The sequence below is a fragment of the Pavona decussata genome, unplaced genomic scaffold (genome assembly GCF_977016875.1).
Source record: "Pavona decussata unplaced genomic scaffold, jaPavDecu1.1 SCAFFOLD_92, whole genome shotgun sequence".
Taxonomy (NCBI): domain Eukaryota; kingdom Metazoa; phylum Cnidaria; class Anthozoa; order Scleractinia; family Agariciidae; genus Pavona; species Pavona decussata.
The window spans coordinates 2,597,653-2,616,351 of record NW_028145509.1 but is presented as its reverse complement, the minus strand read 5'-3'; the positions used below and the strand labels follow the sequence as shown (position 1 = coordinate 2,616,351).

Below are 18,699 nucleotides of genomic sequence, written 5' to 3'. Positions count from 1 at the left end.
AGAAAGAACTTCCCGTCGATGCGTTTAAGAACAACAGAAAAACTAAACAGGTGGCAATATAACAAATTCCGTTATCAATTACTTGATTGTTGTTTGTTATGAAAACCAAACGACAGAAAAGGAATAACGAAAACAAGCTAATAGACCAAAACGAAGGAGCTGGTGGTCAATAGTCAATTTCCTTCTGAAATTAATGCTTTTTAGAACTGATTTTTCCTTTTAATTTTAATGGTTTTTTTATACAACTTTCCACCGGCATGACCAACAACTAATAAAACCATAATAATTTTCACTTTCACCCTAGCGTCATAATTCCTAACCAGATGTATACAATTAAACATACGTAGGCTTTAATAAGCATCAGACTAAATCACTTGGCAACGGATGTAAACGGGATGTTAACTCATAGACCCCTTCCTGTGAACGGAAGCTATTTCTATATTTTTATTTACTCTCCACCCCACATTTACGCATTGAAATCCAGTTTTGTCTTCTTTTACTTGGTATTATAATGCCCAAGAAACTAACTATAAATGGGAAAAGAAAATGAAACTATTTTCACACGGGTTGTATCAATAACAACTTCTTTTATTGCACGACTAAGGCAGTCCGAGAGCAAATAACTAAAATCAACCAATCAGATTGTTCTATTGCCGGTCCAATATTTTCCAAGCATTGGGCCGGGTATTGTCCCGAATGATCCCGCATTGTGTCCTGCTTTCAACTTAAAATCAAGATGGCGGAAGATGCAAGTTTTTGTTAGACACTGTTTCTGGTTCTGGCCTTCAAACAGGCAAGAGAAAGCTGTCACAACATTCAGTGCAGAAAACCTAGATCGGTAGATTGCGTAACACCAATTTTCCCGAAAACTACGTGATGTAGTTAAAGTGTATATGACACAAAACGTTTTTTCTCGGTTTTTAGGAGTTTAATGCGTGTACAAACCGATTTCAAGAATAAAATCGTCTAAAATTTTTGAAAACCAGTTTTTTCGGGGGAAAATGCCCGCTTTTTCCTTAAAAAAAAAAATGTCGCCGGACTATAAACCCTATCTAGAATGAAGACTTTCCTACGGAAGAGTTTTCGCAGTCGAACACATGAGAACGTTGTCCAGTGATCGAGTTTGCCAGGAACACTATTTTTATGTCTGTTCATGAAACACTGAAACAGCTGCTCTATTAAAATCATCGGACTATAAGAAACGTTTTGGATTGGAGGACTAAGACCCCGTTTTAGTTCTTATAATTTCTAACCAAATTGATGTCTAACTTATCAGCGTTTTTTTTTTTTTTTTTCATTTTTTTAATAAAAGGTTATTTCTGGCAAGCTTTTTATGCTACAGTTTTAATTGGTAACATAACATTTAAGAAGCTACGACGACGAAGGCGAAGGGAATGCGCCGAGCCATTATTTTAGCACGTTAAACCTATTGTTTGTAACGTCTATTAATAATGATAATAAACATCACAAAACAATAGGTTTAACGAGCTAAAATAATGGCTCTGCACGATAGTTATAATTTCAATTGGAACCTTTCTCTGTTATCCTTTGCAAATCAACAGTACCGGAAACGACAAATTAAAACTTTTAGGCAGAACACGAGCACAACATGGCCAACTATTGTATTTTGTTTTGTCAATGTAAGCACCGTTTTCACCAAACCAGTTTCTGTGGCTACATTCATCAGTTTGAGCGAGTGAGAAGAATCGAGGAGTAACTCATGTTAATTCAAGTTTACTTTGTTGAGCGACCAAATGAAAACCCACAGAAATAAACTGAAGAAGCAATGACGATTATCATGGTGCATTGGAGCCTTTCATTACATGAAGAGTTGATTTATTTCAATTGCACACCCGACCGAAGTTACAAGGACCAAACTAGGGTTGCACACCAACGTTGTGAGGACCACCGTAGTTGTGAGGACCGATACCTGGTCCTCATAAACTTCAAGGCTGTAAAAGGCGTAACATGTCGAAAAACGTGTCTCCGACAACTTTAAGACCTGGTCCTCATAAACCACCGAAACCGTGTGTAAAATGGCGGTCCTCACAAACCACCCAATATGGGTTTCAGGTTTAGTTGACGTTTTCATTACTAGCTGCGTACTTTGGGAAGCTTATCTCAAGCTAACGATAATACTTAATATGTGCTGTAATTAAAACCCCTTTCAGATGGTTTTTACACTCCACTTTAAATTTTCGACTTTACACACCATTTTGCGGTCCTCGCAACGCTGGTGTGTAAACATATGATATACCCTGAATAAAAACAATTTGCCTACCCAGATGTTACTGTACATATAATTATTTTATCTTTGACTTTCGTTACAGAGCAATGGTCGTCTATGGGAACAGTTATTACTGACTGTCGGCCATCTTCATTCTTAGCTTAGCCTGCTGCAATTGCTTGCTGGGGTCATTGTTGACTTAATGAGAAAACTAGTTCGTTCCACCAGATATCTTTCAATTCCACGAAAATAGAGCAATTTCCATAAACCAATTTCTAACTTAGTTTCAAGGACTTGGGAAATAAAACAAAATAAATTTATAACACAGCTGGTAAACTCGTGTAATCCTATTCAATTGCGCAAACCTGCTTCATATTCCCATTGCGCACGCTAAACATCAGCAAACAAATTCACATTTAAAACAAACAATTGATTCGTGCGTTCATCACTTAGGAAGTTTGGAGAGCACTCAAGAGGCTGGAGTTGCTCAAGGCGTAAAACTTTTACGCATCTTTCCTGCTCTCCAAACTCCCCGCGTGCTTCGTATCTCGATGAACGCACGCTGACGCATGAATCAATTGTAAATTAGTACGAAATATGAATCTATCTGTAACCTCTTTTGCTAAATTCCCCTTTCTCTTGCAACCTAGTAAGAAATTGGATACATTTAAATTATCAAACTTCAAAAAAGTACAATGAAACTAAGGTAAAAATAGGTTTAATTCCCATACTTAATCTTCGTCACATAGGAGAACTGTATACAATATCATCTAACCCTTTTCTTCTACTGGGTACATGTACTTGCTTACGCTTGCCTAAAAAGACTAATCGTTGATTTGCCGCGCATATAACTTTTATGAGAAACAAACCGATCAGCCACTTTTGCAATGTACATATGCCACTTTATTAGCGCCCCAAGGACTGATCACATAGTGAACTAGAAAGAATGTAGACACCATCAAGGAGATATGTCCAAAAATGCACGCTAATGAGATGCATGAACCGTATGATAGACATCACAAGGTGTCCCCTAACCTAAATTCTTACTGAAACACAAATAATTGTCAAACATGAAGTCGCTGAAAATGACAAAGGTCTGTTTTATATAAAGTACCCAAGTTCAGGTTTTAGGTGCATTTCTGGACATAACTGTCTTTAGATATACAGTACAGTATTAATTTTCCAGCTTTACAACAATACAAAGAAGACACAAATAAATGAAGCTTACAAAATCATGTTTCTCCATTTCTGTTGTTTGTGTCCTCTGGTCCTAGATACAAATTTGAATTGAAGGCCTTTCCCTTAAAGGGGCATTCACGGCTTTTGGGGGTAAAATTAGGATTTTTGCACAGGATCTTGCAAAATCTTTGCAACAGACATGTATGTTAACCTTGATTTAGCAAGATTCTTCAGAAAATAATCAAAATTTTCACTAAGAAGCAACATACACCCCTTTTTACAGGCAGCCCTTCTACTTTACTATTTTCCAAGGGGCATATTTAATTAGACATGGGTTGCACTTACGCAAAACTTAAAAGCTTTGTAGACAAAAACCTTTCAAGATATAAAACCGCAACCAGAAAAAAAAATTCTGAGTCACATAGTAAATGCAGGCAAATTTCTCGACCCACAATACAAGCTGATCAACATTTTACTCTTCATTGGTTGTCTGAGACCGCTTTTGTTCCTCAATCTCAAGAGAAGATGGTGAAAGTGGACTCTGCTCAGTGCTCGTCTGGGCTTCATGCCAAAGAAAGGTTGCATTTATTTGAATCAAACCTATGCTTTTCAAGCTTATCCAAACTCTTCTATCAAGCCTTCCAAGCTTGACAATAAAATTACTGTTGTAATCCCTATTGTTCAGCTTGTTTTCCTGAAAAATTATCTGCCAGCACCACCCGAGCACTATGGGTCTTCTATATTTTTGGCAAATTTCACAAATTTTGCCAACCAGGCTCCAGTTGTTCAAAAGCCGGATAACTTTATCCTGTGGATAAGTTACTATCCGACAGTTTCAATCTGTGCAAAGGTTTCAGTATATCCTTGTGTCAAGCGAATATGCACACTCTAACCACAGTTAAGTTTTGAAAACCTTGCACAACGTGCAACGTGAAGTATATTTTAGACCTTGAATAGTGCCTTATCCAGCGGACAAAGTTATCAAGCCTTTGAACAGCTGGGGCCAGGAAAATAAGGGATGACAGATTTTGTCTGCAAACTAAGTCAAATTAATTTTCTGTAAAAAGTTTGCCAAATGCAACCACACATACAAATGTTTAGTATAAAAAGTAAGCAAATCTCATCCGTACCAAAGTCAGAGCATATACCCACTCTACTATGTAACAGTAATGCATCTATTAATGTTAAGCCGAGAGGGGGGGGGGGGGGGGGGACCCGGGCATATGTGGGGCATATGACTTTTCAGAAGAGTTTTTGGTCAAAATCCCCACTGTGGAGCCCCAAAATTGGGTCAAATCAGATCAAATATCCCCACCATGGGGAAGTAATATCCCTTAAGTTCATAGTAGTTATTGTGTATATCTTACAAATCATTGATAAACATTACCAAGCTTTTTTTTTATAAATTCCTTGGATGCTCTGTGTAATCAAAGGAAAATCATCAACAAACCTAGCATTTAAAGTGACACAAACAGATACCATTTTCTCAGTCTAATACAAAAAGGAATGCACCATGTTGAGCTATACGAATTCAGCATTTCAAGTGACAGTCGGATATCGTTAATTTCTCTCAATCTAACAGGAAAAAGTGCACCATGTTTAGGTATACAAATCTAGCATTTTAAACAATTCAATCAGACATCATTGTCTAAATCTAACAGAAACGAAAAGTCTAACATGTTGAGCTATACAACTGAGCACCATCTATAGGATAGAGATTATTTGCAGGAGGTAAAAGCCCACTTTAAAATGCTTTCAATCTCCACACAGGCACTTACAAGATGGCAGGGGCATGGATGAGCACATGGGACGATGTGACTTGGTCCCATTCCTCAAGCAAAAAAAGCAAATGTCCCCAACCTGGCGCCCATATTCTTAGTCAAATTCCCGAAGGTGGGGAATGCAATAGAGGTCAAATGCCCTACACATGCCAGGAGCCCCCCCCACCTCGGGCATCACATTGATAAATGCAAAAGACTATCTTATTAAAATGCTTGGAATAACAGTTATTATTAACAATTGGATCATTGTATTATGCAATTCGAGCAATTTGATTGGCTTAGTGGCCTTGGTATATGAGCCATTATACCATGCCCGAGAAATGGAGACCATTAAATTGTCAAGCGAAATAAGCAAAATCTAGCAGTACTTCTTGATTTTTTTTAATAAAATAAATTATTCCACTCCCGCTTGTTGGATATGAGATGATTATAGCCAACTCCGCACTGCGCTCCTCCTTGGCTATCTATCATCTCATATCCAACGCTAGCTCGTGGAATAATAATTGTTAATTATACCCATTACGCATTAGCAGGGATGCAGCTAGAAAATGGCTTCCAGTGTAATTAACCCTCTGAAATGATATCTTATGAGCAGCTCAAATTTAAACACTTCAACATAAATGCCTCAAGCCAATTTTACAGCTGTACAGTCCAAAAGAGCAAATTTGGTTTATTGATGAGCCCTCTGAGGTTGATCATAGCTACATTCCTGCATTAGTAGAGTCTTGTTCCACCAATAACTAACAGGGGTTTCATTAATGGCCAAGCTCCAGGAATATTGATGACCAGTAAACATCACCTTGTCTGACTGCTTCTAGCATCCCAAACAATGTTTTCTAATCTGCCTGTTAATAATGTTAATAAAACCCCTGGATTTACTTTATAAAATGATCTACAAGTCAGAACCAGCTCTAATCCACCCCTCCTTACCCAGTAAACACAAAGCAAAACATCAGCCTTCAACACAGAAAGCCTTGTACTGCAAATGAACATGATTAATTAACAGAGAAGAAACTGTGTGCACTGTACTGCTCCCTGGAGGTCCTGGAGATAAAAGAGAAGAATGTTAGAAATATTCCAGAAGTCAACAATTTCTTCTATACAATCTACAAAGCAAGGGCACAGATTGTAACAAGAAGCTGTTTCCAGCTTATACTCCGGCCAAAATTTGACTGTGTGGTGCGTAACGCCTACAATCCTTTAACAGTGATAACCTCCAGCATTGCTAATTCCACCAAATAGATAGCCTGCGAGCAAGCTCTCTTGGGGGTGGATCCTCTTTCCCCTCCCGCCCCCCACCCCCAAGAGAGCTTGCTCGCAGGCTACCAAATAGATACAGTACTGTGCAAAAGTAATGAGAGCGAATTTCGACGAAATTCGGCAAAAAGTGGCGAAAAACAGCAAAATTTCGAAGGACACGAAACTTGATCGAATGTTCGGCGAATTTTCGAAGCCGCTATTGTTTTGACACACTCGAAATTACGGCCTTGTCCGCTCGAAAATTCGAACGAATTTTTGAGTGGCATTTCGAAATTTCGAAAGGTCAGTCTCGAATTTTCGAAGAGGAATTTGATTTTTCGAGAGAAAGGTATCGAATTTTCGGCAAACGATTCTCTTAAAATGACTCTTCAAGCTACAGTAATATCACTCGAGGTTTCATCTCAACAACAATAGGTGGATACGTAATCATGGCAACCGTAGTTCAAGAGAGAAGTCTGGGCACCATACCATCGCGCACATGAATGTAAACAAAATGTCACGCAGTTTGTTTTATTCCGGTTTATCTAAGGAGGATTCCACATCTTACCTACATGATTGGCAAACTTTAATATGAGAAAACATTTACCCAGAACAGAAATAGAAAGTCCACTGGATAAATTTGCCGTTGCAGGTGGTAAAATTGACAACGCACAGTCGGCCATTCGCTTCACGATTGCTTTCTTGTGTCATCGCACGTGGTGGAGGGAACAGTGCTTCAGCGCTTTTTTGTTTGTATCCTTTTTAATAACATCTACCAGATTAAGTGCCCCACATCGCCGTCAATGTTTATGCGCATCCTGGTTTTGAACCCAAATTTGAAACCTTTACATAATTCTCCGCGTTCTGCGGTATTTGAGTCGACAAAGATGCCCGATTTGAAAGTCACGATCTTTTGTCAAATTAAATCACATTCAACTAATATGATGTTTTTAGCTGATGTGAAGTTTATCTCTACATGTATCTATGTCACAAAACACTTTCCTACTGTAGAGCAAAAGAAATATGCGCAGTAAAATGAAAATGAATACAGTTCATGAATGTCACAGCGTAGGCTTCGGGTGATACAGTGTAATGTTTATCTTGCTGTCCGTACGTCACGCAATTTCCATGTTCCTTTCGTTTCTTCGAAAATTCCTTGATGTTTCCTCTCGCTTATGTGATTGTTCTTCGCTTTTTCGCTCGTTCGAAACTTCGTTTCATCGAAGTTTCGTTAGCTTTTACGAATTTTTGATTTCCACGCAACATTTCTTCGAAAGTTCTTTGAATTTTCGAAGAAAGATCGCGAAATATCGTTCGAAATTTCCTTGAAAATTCGTGAGAACAAAGGACGAATTTCACTCTCATTATTTTTGCACAGTACTGTAGATAGATACAGAGATATAGTGAGGCAATAAGTAACCACCAGACAGAATTGCATTTCTTGCAGTCAGAATGAAATACAGGGGAAACCGACAATTATCATACAAATGCTTTACAATTCCCGGGCTTTAATCCTTACATTTTCACCTTTCGTTTAGAGACAGAAACCATTTGTCAGTCCTAATATGTATGTGACGCCGGGTCAATGACGGATCGTAATTTTCGGTATGATATAAACCTGGGTGGGGGTACTCCCTTATGTGACCTTAATGGGGACGTGCGGCCCGATAGGGTATGGTTTTCAGGGTGTTTACATGACCTAATGGCTTAAACAGATTGTGATTGCCAATGCATTAAATAAGAAACTAACTTGCATTCTTATTTCTTTCTGTCTTAAACAGGGTGTGATTTTGGGTTAAATGTCTTAGAAAGGGCCTGAAAATTTTTAATTGTCTTAAATGGGATAGGGAAATCAGAGAATTGTGTATTAAACAGGGTCAGGGTTTGAACGCCCACGCCGCACCTCCCTACCCAAGCATCTGTTGTGTACCCCCCCCTCCCCCAGGAATCTAGAGTAACAATACGCATCACGCGTACGTTTATATTCTTGTACGTTTTTCAATGTTTCGCTGTTTATATTTTTAAATGAAATTCAGGGGAAAGCATTTGTTATTCACCTTTCATTTGAAGACAGAAACCGTTTCTACATTGATTGTTTTTCTATAGTAAACGTGAGACATCTTTATCCATCTTGGCCCGCAAGGTCATATACTGATTTAGTTGCCAAATTTTCGGTTAAACAAAACTAACCTTGATGCACTCAGGTTAGTCTGAAAAACACTCCGGTTAGCCTAAAGAGCACTCCAGTTAGCCTAAATAGCACTTAGGTTAGCTTCAAGGGTTAGCAGTTTATGTTGGGGTTGTTCATGCCTTGCATGTTTTGTTCATGCCTCGCACATCTGGCTCGCATATTGTAAACACTCCTCACAGCCTGAAAACAAGGAATGCGACCGAGTATTTAAAGGATTGGATAACACGACAGAAAACGTAACTGGTAGCAGCCGAGTACAAAAAATGAGACCAAGAACAATAACTCCTGGTCGAAGTCTTATCTCTCGGCCCATCACGACCCCAAAATAAAAAAGAATTTGATAATGCTACCGAAACCTTAACTAGGTCTGCCTTACGGCCCGAGTAATTAGCTTTTTATTACCGAAACTCCAAAGTTCACTCTGATCATAGGAGCTAGGTTTGTAGGTTAGTTTTGGGAAGCTTAGTTTTAAACAGTTTTCAAACAGTTAAGACCGCTAAAGGAAATATGCCAATGAGCACAGAACATCCCCAGATGTTTCTACAACATTGTATAAATCAGTTGAGTATTCTATAGGCTATTTTTTTTAATTACAAACTCAAAGAAAAACATAATTTTAGCTTAAGGAAGAGAGAGAGTTAAGGTTGCCATATACAGGCAAAAAAAAAAAGTCCAATTCTGGTCAAAATGGATATGCTAACATTCTGTCAATTTATATATGTCTCCTAATTATCCTCGGAGACCCACGTGCAGATGGTGGGGGAGGAAAAGGAATCGTTTTTATTAATACAATTTTTTTTGTTTGGTTGTTTTTGTTTTCGTCTTGGAGTTTAGTAGATACAGGCAAAGTAATTATGCTGTATGTCAAAATAGAAATGGTGTGATTTGAGCTACTTGCAGTCATGAGTGTTACTTCACTCTCATTCCCAAGTTTTCTCATGCTTGCCACCTGCTGCATTATGTTTGCTTTGTGTTCTGATTGGTTCATTTTTAGTTGCAGCACAATATTGTAAGTGAAGCCATAGATAATATCTCATGGCACAAATCACGAGGGGTGTCATAATTCTATTTAACCCTAAATAAGACATACGCACGAATCATATACAGTAACTGCTGACAAGAATGGAAGATACCTTTTGCTTCAGGTCACCATAAATGATACTAACTTCTACTTGTGTAACATCTACAGCCGGAGTAATGTTTCAGAACAAAAACCCTTATATTCAAACTTTTTACACATTCTTATGAACACTTGCTCCAGTACTGGTGACGTGATCATTGGTGGTGACTTCAATAAGATAAGTCAAGATAAGTCTGGTGGTTGTGGCATCAATAGAAAGCAAAATCACAAATTCATGCAAATGTTTGAATCTTCAGGATGTTTGGAGGCGCCAACAACAATTCACATGACGTGATAAAGCTTTAAAAGTACAATGTAGGCTAGACTATTGGTTGGTTTCGACAGAATCATAACTCCACACTTTCTGATCACTTGGCAATAGTTTTAAATCTCTGATCCAACGATAATGTCCCAAGAGGCCCTGGTGCTAGAAAATAGGATCTCCAAATACAAAAGCAAATATTGTTATTTTAAGGACAAAGTCTCATCTGGGACATGATCAAAATGGAAATAAGAGGATTCTGTGTGCAATATTGCAAGAGGAAAAATAGGGAACGCAGAGTTGCTGAAAAAGAGCTTTCCGATCACATTGACAGCCTGTTGTAAATACTAGCGACACATAGAACAGAAGAGAACATCACGAAGCTATACTGTCTCAGATCGAGGCTTGATAAGCTAGCAGCATATAAAACCAAAGGAGCCATTATAAGAAAGCGAACAAGATCAAACTTGATGGCACAAACAAGGGAAAAAAATACCAAATGTTTCCTAAACTAAGAAAAATGGCAAAATCCTAAATCATATATATCTGGACTTTAACTGGAGCATGGTCAGGGAATCACAAACTCTGATGAAATTTAAGCGCATCAAAAGCCCTTCTACCAAAGTCTGTATACAGAAGTATCTACCAGGGATGTAACACGACAATCTATTCTTTAACCATCCTAGTTTAACTAAATTAAACGAGAACGAACAAGAAGAGCTTGAATTGCCTCTTACCCAAGAAGAATGTTTACAAACCCTAAAGCAGTACACTTCTGGCCTTTATTAGGGGATAAAATGGTTGAAAGCTTCAACTAGGGCCTCAAGCACAGGCAACTAAATATTACTCAAAAGCAAGGAATCATCAAAGCTGTACTGAAAAAAACCTACCTACCAATATCACTTCTTAATATCGATTATAAGATTGCTGCCAAAACCATCGCAGGCCGGATCTCTTAACTTCTCCAAAAACTAATCAGTGAAGTCCAAACCGGATATATTAAAAGTTGATATATAGGACAAAACATCAGTCTGATCGAAAATACACTATGGGTATCTTCCTTAGAAGCTATAGTAACCTAGCTTAGCTATATTCATTGATTTCAAAAAGGCTTTTGATTCAGTCGATTGGCATTTCTTAAGCAAGACGTTTATTAAAAGCGGTTAATTTCAGCCCTCAGCTTAAAAGATGGATCGAAACTTTTTATAGTGGGTGCTCCAGCTGCATAATTATAAAAGCATTATATAAAAGCAAAGAGGATGCCAGCTGGAGTCACATCATTAAACAACTTCACACCAATTTAAGTGTGTCACCCATATTTTGGGGTCGCTTAGTATTCATGTGTTCAAGCTATTGTTCTCTCTCTTGTCAAACAATTTCTGACAATAAGGTATGTTTCCGAAGATCGTAAACTCTTTAAAGTAGGTGAGATATTTTAACTTTCCCCGGGGAAGCTAGAGAAATGAATCACTATGGTCACAACGCGCCCCTTCAGGATCAAGATTTTTAAAAACAACTTCCCATCCTGCAAACTAACGAACAATCAATAAACATTTTCCGTTCGCTAAACAGATACATGGATTTGCCAATTTCTTTACAGCATTCTGAAAAACATTCTCGCTTTTCAGCTAAAAATTACTTAGAGAATCACTTCACTGTATATAAAATGTAAATAATGTCAAAAAGAGCGCGTGGTACATAGGCCAAAGAGCTAATTTTATTGTTTGTTAATGCATCGTCAAGTATAATCAGAATGCGACTTCCACACTGAGTTTCGCTGTTTTCTTTTTTTACTCCTTTTGGTTTGATATTTCGGAAACTCTTTGCTAGGAGCAAGTATTTTAGAAACATAAACTTCATTATTATAGACCATGTCTTCACTGGTAATAAAAAAGCACCCAATATCAAATGCCAGTTCGCTTACAGTGAATTTCAATAATACAACTCTTTTCACATCTCCTCCTTTTCACGCTTTATTAAGGCATACAGAAAAGTTTCATTAAACAGATGATATTAATTTCCACACAGTGCACGCATTGGGAAGATGATCGTGGCATGCACAAATTTAATTAAGAATAACAACTTTGCTGTTCTAAGCACCCCATCACTGAAGTCATCTGTGTTACACTTAACAGTACTAATTTGACTCTACACCAGCACTGTAAGGACCAGTGTGTTATAGACAAGGTTTGTCACTGAAGTCATCTCTGTTACACTTAACAGTACTAACTTAACTCTACACCAGCATTGTAAAAAAAAAAAAAAAAGAATGAGAAAAGAATGAGTCTATTCTCTAAAAATAAAAGAAACCTCTTATTTATGGACGATTAGTAGCTTTTGGCATTGCCATGGCAACAGCAACTAAACATAGCTCAAACACAAGTATTAAAACTAATTTTGCACCATGCTAATATTGTGCACCTAGGAGCACGTGGTTTGCAACTAACATTTGCTTACACCTGAATACCAGAAAACTGTTTTCAGCTGGACCTTAATAGTACTACACCAGCATTGACAGGACCAGTGTGTTATCAACGAGGTTTGTCACTGAAGACATCTCTATAACACTTAACATTACTAGTTTGACTCTACACCAACATTGTAAGGACCAAGGTTTGTCACTGGAGTCATCTGTGTTACACTTCACAGTACTAGCTTAACTCTACACCAGGGATGTAAGGACCAGTGTGTTATTGACAGGGTTTGTAACTGAAGTCATCTCTGTTACACTTAACAATACTAACTTAACTCTACACCAGCGATGCAAGGACTAGTGTATTGTTGACAAGGTTTGTCATTGAAGTCATCTGTGTTACACTTAACAGTACTAATTTGACTCTACACCAGCATTGTAAGGACCAGTGTGTTATAGACAAGGTTTGTCATTGAAGTCATCTGTGTTACACTTAACAGTACTAATTTGACTCTACACCACCATTGTAAGGACCACGGCCCGGTTGTTCAAAAGCCGATTAAAGCTAATCCACGGTTAAGGATTGACTGAAGTTTCTTGCTCATAAAAAATATTTTAAAGCTAATTGTAAGCTAATGGCAAAGAAACGTCTAAGTCAAAACTACAGGAAAAAATATTTTGGAAGAATCCTTACAAATAAGTAAATAAACTCAAATCAAGGATAACATAAATGAAGGATAAGGTTAATCGGGCTTTGATCAACTGAGCCTAGCGTGTTATTGACAAGGTTTGTCACTGAAGTCATCTGTGTTACACTCAACAGTACTAACTTGACTCTACACCAGCATTGTAAGGACCAGTGTGTTATAGACAAGGTTTGTCACTGAAGTCATCTGTGTTACACTCAACAGTAATAATTTGACTCTACACCAGCGTTGTAAGGACCAGTGTGTTATAGACAAGGTTTGTCACTGAAGTCATCTGGCTTACACTCAACAGTACTAACTTGACTCTACACCAGCGTTGTAAGGACCAGTGTGTTATAGACAAGGTTTGTCACTGAAGTCATCTCTGTTACACTCAACAGTACTAACTTGACTCTACACCAGCGTTGTAAGGACCAGTGTGTTATTGACAAGGTTTGTCACTGAAGTCATCTGGCTTACACTCAACAGTACTAACTTGACTCTACACCAGCGTTGTAAGGACCAGTGTGTTATAGACAAGGTTTGTCACTGAAGTCATCTGGCTTACACTCAACAGCACTAACTTGACTCTACACCAGCGTTGTAAGGACCAGTGTGTTATAGACAAGGTTTGTCACTGAAGTCATCCGTGTTACACTCAACAGTACTAATTTGACTCTACACCAGGGTTGTAAGGACCAGTGTGTTATTGACAAGGTTTGTCACTGAAGTCATCTCTGTTACACTCAACAGTACTAACTTGACTCTACACCAGCGTTGTAAGGACCAGTGTGTTATTGACAAGGTTTGTCACTGAAGTCATCTCTGTTACACTCAACAGTACTAACTTGACTCTACACCAGCGTTGTAAGGACCAGTGTGTTATAGACAAGGTTTGTCACTGAAGTCATCTCTGTTACACTCAACAGTACTAACTTGACTCTACACCAGCGTTGTAAGGACCAGTGTGTTATTGACAAGGTCTGTCACTGAAGTCATCTCTGTTACACTCAACAGTACTAATTTGACTCTACACCAGCGTTGTAAGGACCAGTGTGTTATAGACAAGGTTTGTCACTGAAGTCATCTGTGTTACGTTCAACAGTATTAATTTGACTCTACACCCGCTAAGGACCAGCATGTTATTGACAAGGTTTGTCACTTAAGTCATCTGGGTTACACTCAACAGTACTAATTTGACTCTACACCAGCATTGTAAGGACCAGTGTGTTATTGACAAGGTTTGTCACTAAAGTCATCTAGCTTACACTCAACAGTACTAACTTGACTCTACACCAGCATTGTAAGGACCAGTGTGTTATTGACAAGGTTTGCACTGAAGTCATCTGGGTTACACTAAACAGTACTAATTTGACTCTACACCAGCATTGTAAGGACCAGTGTGTTATAGACAAGGTTTGTCACTAAAGTCATCTGGGTTACACTCAACAGTACTAATCTGATTCTACACCAGCGTTGTTACGACCAGTGTGTTATAGACAAGGTTTGTCACTAAAGTCACCTGTGTTACACTAAACATTTGACTCTACACCAGCGTTGTTAGGACCAGTGCGTTATTGACAAGGTTTGTCACTGAAATAATCTGTGTTACACTCAACAGTACTAACTTGACTCTTCACCAGCGTTGTAAGGACCAGTGTGTTATTGACAAGGTTTGTCACTGAAGTCATCTGTGCTACACTCAACAGTGTTAATTTGATTCTACACCAGCGAAGTAAGGACCAGTGTGTTATAGACAAGGTTTGTCACTGAAGTCATCTGGCTTACACTCAACAGTACTACAGTACCGCTCAAAAGTAAGTTACCAGTCTCGTCTCGTTTCTCGCAAGACGAGAGTCGCGTCTCTCGAGACGAGATTCTCGTCTCGAGAGACGCGACTCTCATCTCTCGATACGAGAATCTCGTCTCGCGAGAATCACCGAAGCGGAAATTTTGGAATATTACCGAGTTTCTTGTGAGAAGAAAACAACCGAGTTTCTCGCGCACTTGTCGTTCGCATTGTAAGAGCTTATGTGATTCGAAACAATTTTGTCTTCATCCAGTTCAAAAGTTTCGATTCGTGCACAATGTAAGAGATTTTTTATTTACAAAAATCGTGTGTTCAGTCACTTCAAAGGTTTCGTTTAGTGAAGTTTGCAAAGCGATGCGCTAAGCATGCTCATGTCTTCAGTCACTTTGAAGGTTTCGTTTTACATGTACGGGTAATAGCGACGAGCCGCACACACACACAATTCCTACATTTAAAAACCAGCCTTCTTAAAATCAAGTTCTGTGCCTGTATCTATAAAACAGTTTTTGAAAACCCTGAAACTTACAATGTTTTTCAAGTTCACCGCGGTTCAAATTTGCATACGTGACATGTATCGTGCTTTGCTAATTACCGCTACGGAATCGAACTTCTTAAATCTTTGTGGTTGCAAGCAAATGCGATTTCTACCAAGAAAAAACAAAGTTGTGAATAAAGAAAATCAAAAACGCTAAAGTTGTTGAAGAGCTGTCATAAACTGTGTAGTTCTGGTTCAGAATTGATTTCAGTTCATTGTGCACCGAATTTGCATATCGGCAACGCGAAGATGTCAAAGGTTACCGCGCCGTGCTTTATACATCTCAACCTTCAAAACGGGAGATTTTGATCGGAAAGTTTCATTTGCAAGAATTACGATTTCGCCTTCAAACGCAATGAACTTGTATGTGTAAAATACCAACAAAACAATTTGCACTTGAAAACCAAATCAACGCGAACTTTCAAGTGAAACATGAGACATCCTCAAATACGTGTTCAGGCAAGTGTAATGCAATGGCTTCATAAAAAAACTATAAAAGATCCACCTTATCATGTTTACTACATTTTCGTTTTATTTACATTTACACGAAGACGCTTTATTACGTTTCTGCAGATTTATTAGCCATTAGCTCCGATAACCCAATGTGCCACTTCCGAATAAATGCGCAATGACAAGATTGATCAACAGGTTCGCTGGTCTTCTCCGCAGCCATCGTTCGCTTTATCGCGAAACTCTCGCGAAAGAAAGTCAAGCCTTCATAAATATACTTACAGTTTTTTCACCCTTTCGCGAGACGAGACTCTCGTCTCGCGAGACGAGAATCGCGTCTCGCGAGAGGGTGGTAACTTACTTTTGAGCGGTACTGTAATTTGACTCTACACCAGCGTTGTAAGGACCAGTGTTTTATAGCCAAGGTTTGTCACTGAAGTCATCTCTGTTACACTCAACAGTACTAATTTGACTCTACACCAGCATTGTAAGGACCAGTGTGTTATAGCCAAGGTTTGTCACTGAAGTCATCTGGCTTACACTCAACAGTAATAATTTGACTCTACACCAGCGTTGTAAGGACCAGTGTGTTATTGACAAGGTTTGTCAATAACACCCCCCCCCCCCCCCCCTTTGAAGGAAATGCATTACCAAGCCACAAAGTACTACTTGAGCTGAAATTTAACCTGCTCTGTGACATCTGAAGCAGGGTTCAAGTTTACTTAAGGTCTTCTTACGTCACTAGTATAAATGTTACCCGCTGAGAGAAAAACGCAGGGCGTAACATGTCAATAAATTTTGGAAGTTGCTAGACATAGGTCCTTGTCGATCCAATCACATACTAATCAATTGGCAAATTATCAGAAATCAATAAAAAATAATCACGTTTTCTTGTGATTATCGATTTGATCAATTTTCAGTGTTGAAATCCAATTCGATTCATTTTAATTGACTAGCATCTGAGTATGAGAATAACGTATGGCGGGAGATAAGAAGGCATGCAGTAGAGTGCGGTCTAACAAAACGGGAGCCAATCGGCCATAGCGAGACTTCACTAAACCGGATTCATTACACTACAGTGTTAGAAGCTCAATGTGTGGTTCCAGAAAATATCTATACATCCCCCACTAAAGGGATTGGAAATTCCAGAGGGGTGGGGGTCAAGGGTCCAGGAAATTCCTGCAGGGAGGGGGGGGGGGGGGTGGTGTATCAATAATTTATTTGTTTTTTCTAGACTGACTGGTTCCATAATTCCAATATTATTTTTGTTTGTTTGCATTTTGCTGACGAGCCACAGACGCAAAAATAAATCTTGTTAACAACGGCACAAAATGAATGTTTTCATTTTCTTGCTCTGCTAGGTCTCCAGAGTAGGCAGTTTACCAAAGTCTAACAAAAGTCATAACTAAAAGAAAAATTATACAAGGTCCGAAATGGGCGACATGTCAAATTTTGACCGTCTTGGAACCACACAATCAAAAAATGAGGTGCAGCAAAATAACTCTATTCACATCTGTTGTGTTTAGATAAAAGTCATTATTATATGGCAAGGTAGTCTTGAGGTAAATCCGCGCGTTCTGATTGGCTCTTTCTTGGTCGGGATTTTACCATACGGACCGTTTCCATGGAAATGGTCGTAAGCCGTGTATTTTTGTTTATGACAAGCGGCGAATTTGAAAATTTGCAGCTAAAACTGCGAAAAGAAAACCTGAAAATACTTTCATTCTTTGCAAAGAAACTAGCCAAAAGACTGATTCCAACATAGACGAAGAAGAATATCATTTACAAACCAAATTTTACTATCCCGAAGATCTAGAAACCTCTGAAGCAGGCATCTGCGAAAGCCGACCATTGAGGATTTTATAAACAAACAGAAAAGTGAAAACACAAAAGGAAGAAGTCTACTGATATGGACTCTCTACTTCGTTTTATTGACGCTAACGGCTTGAATAGCCAAACAATTGAAAGCCTACCTTCGTCCGAGCTTGATCACGTTTTGTCAATTTCTTTTTTTTTTTTAATTTTTTTTATGAACGTACGCAGGAAAAATGGTGAATACGAGCCAGCAACATTTTCAGTTTTCAGCGCAATATACAGCGATACTTCTCAGTATGAGAAGAAATATCCATCCAACATACTCAAGGATAATGAGTTTAAAAATCGAGAAGAGTTCTAGTTGCGAAGCACAAGTCACTAGTTCGCGAGCACGACAGAAGAAATGAGCTGCAAGCCACTCGGGCGATTGACAAAAACGAAGAAGATGTTGTTCGTCCAAAATGTCTAGCTACCATGCCAGTCTTAAACCTGTTAGGTCTGCTTAAATTCCGCAGTGAAGCACACCATTCTGTTCCAAAAATAACGTGGGGATCCACGGGTCAGCGCAGCGTGAAGAAAAGTACGCATCATCCTTTGGGGTCGGGATCATTGTACACTCATAAAACCGATGTCACACTACACAACTAAGGCTACGGTCCACAGGAAAGGTGTATGTAGCAAGGGACTACAACAAAATCCTAAGTACAGCGTTCCTTTTTAAGGGAGGTCCATACAGCGAGATTCCTTGAAGTAAACTTACTGCGATCTTGAATGTGTCACTTACCGATCGCCTCACCGGAGGATTTCTTCGTAAAACTTTCTACTGAAGAGCAATCTATTAACACATATTTCCACTGAGAAGACGTTTGCTCGGTCTGATGATCGCAGATTGCAGAGGCAATTTTGGATTTTGAGAGTCTTCAAGCAGAGCTCTGACGACCAACTTTGCAACTTTCCTCGCCTCGTTGCCCTTGAAAACAGTGACGTCAGA

At 38.8% G+C, this 18,699-nt stretch overlaps 1 long non-coding RNA gene across 1 annotated transcript in view; it reads right to left on the bottom strand.

Moving 5' to 3' along the window:
• Nucleotides 1–6,205: 6,205 nt before the first annotated feature.
• Nucleotides 6,206–18,699, bottom strand: part of LOC146473858 (uncharacterized) — a 32,789-nt gene continuing 20,295 nt past the window's right edge. Inside the window, exon 3 of the long non-coding RNA XR_014866318.1 lies at nt 6,206–6,231. This is a non-coding gene — a long non-coding RNA (uncharacterized LOC146473858). The remainder of the gene's footprint in view (nt 6,232–18,699) is intronic.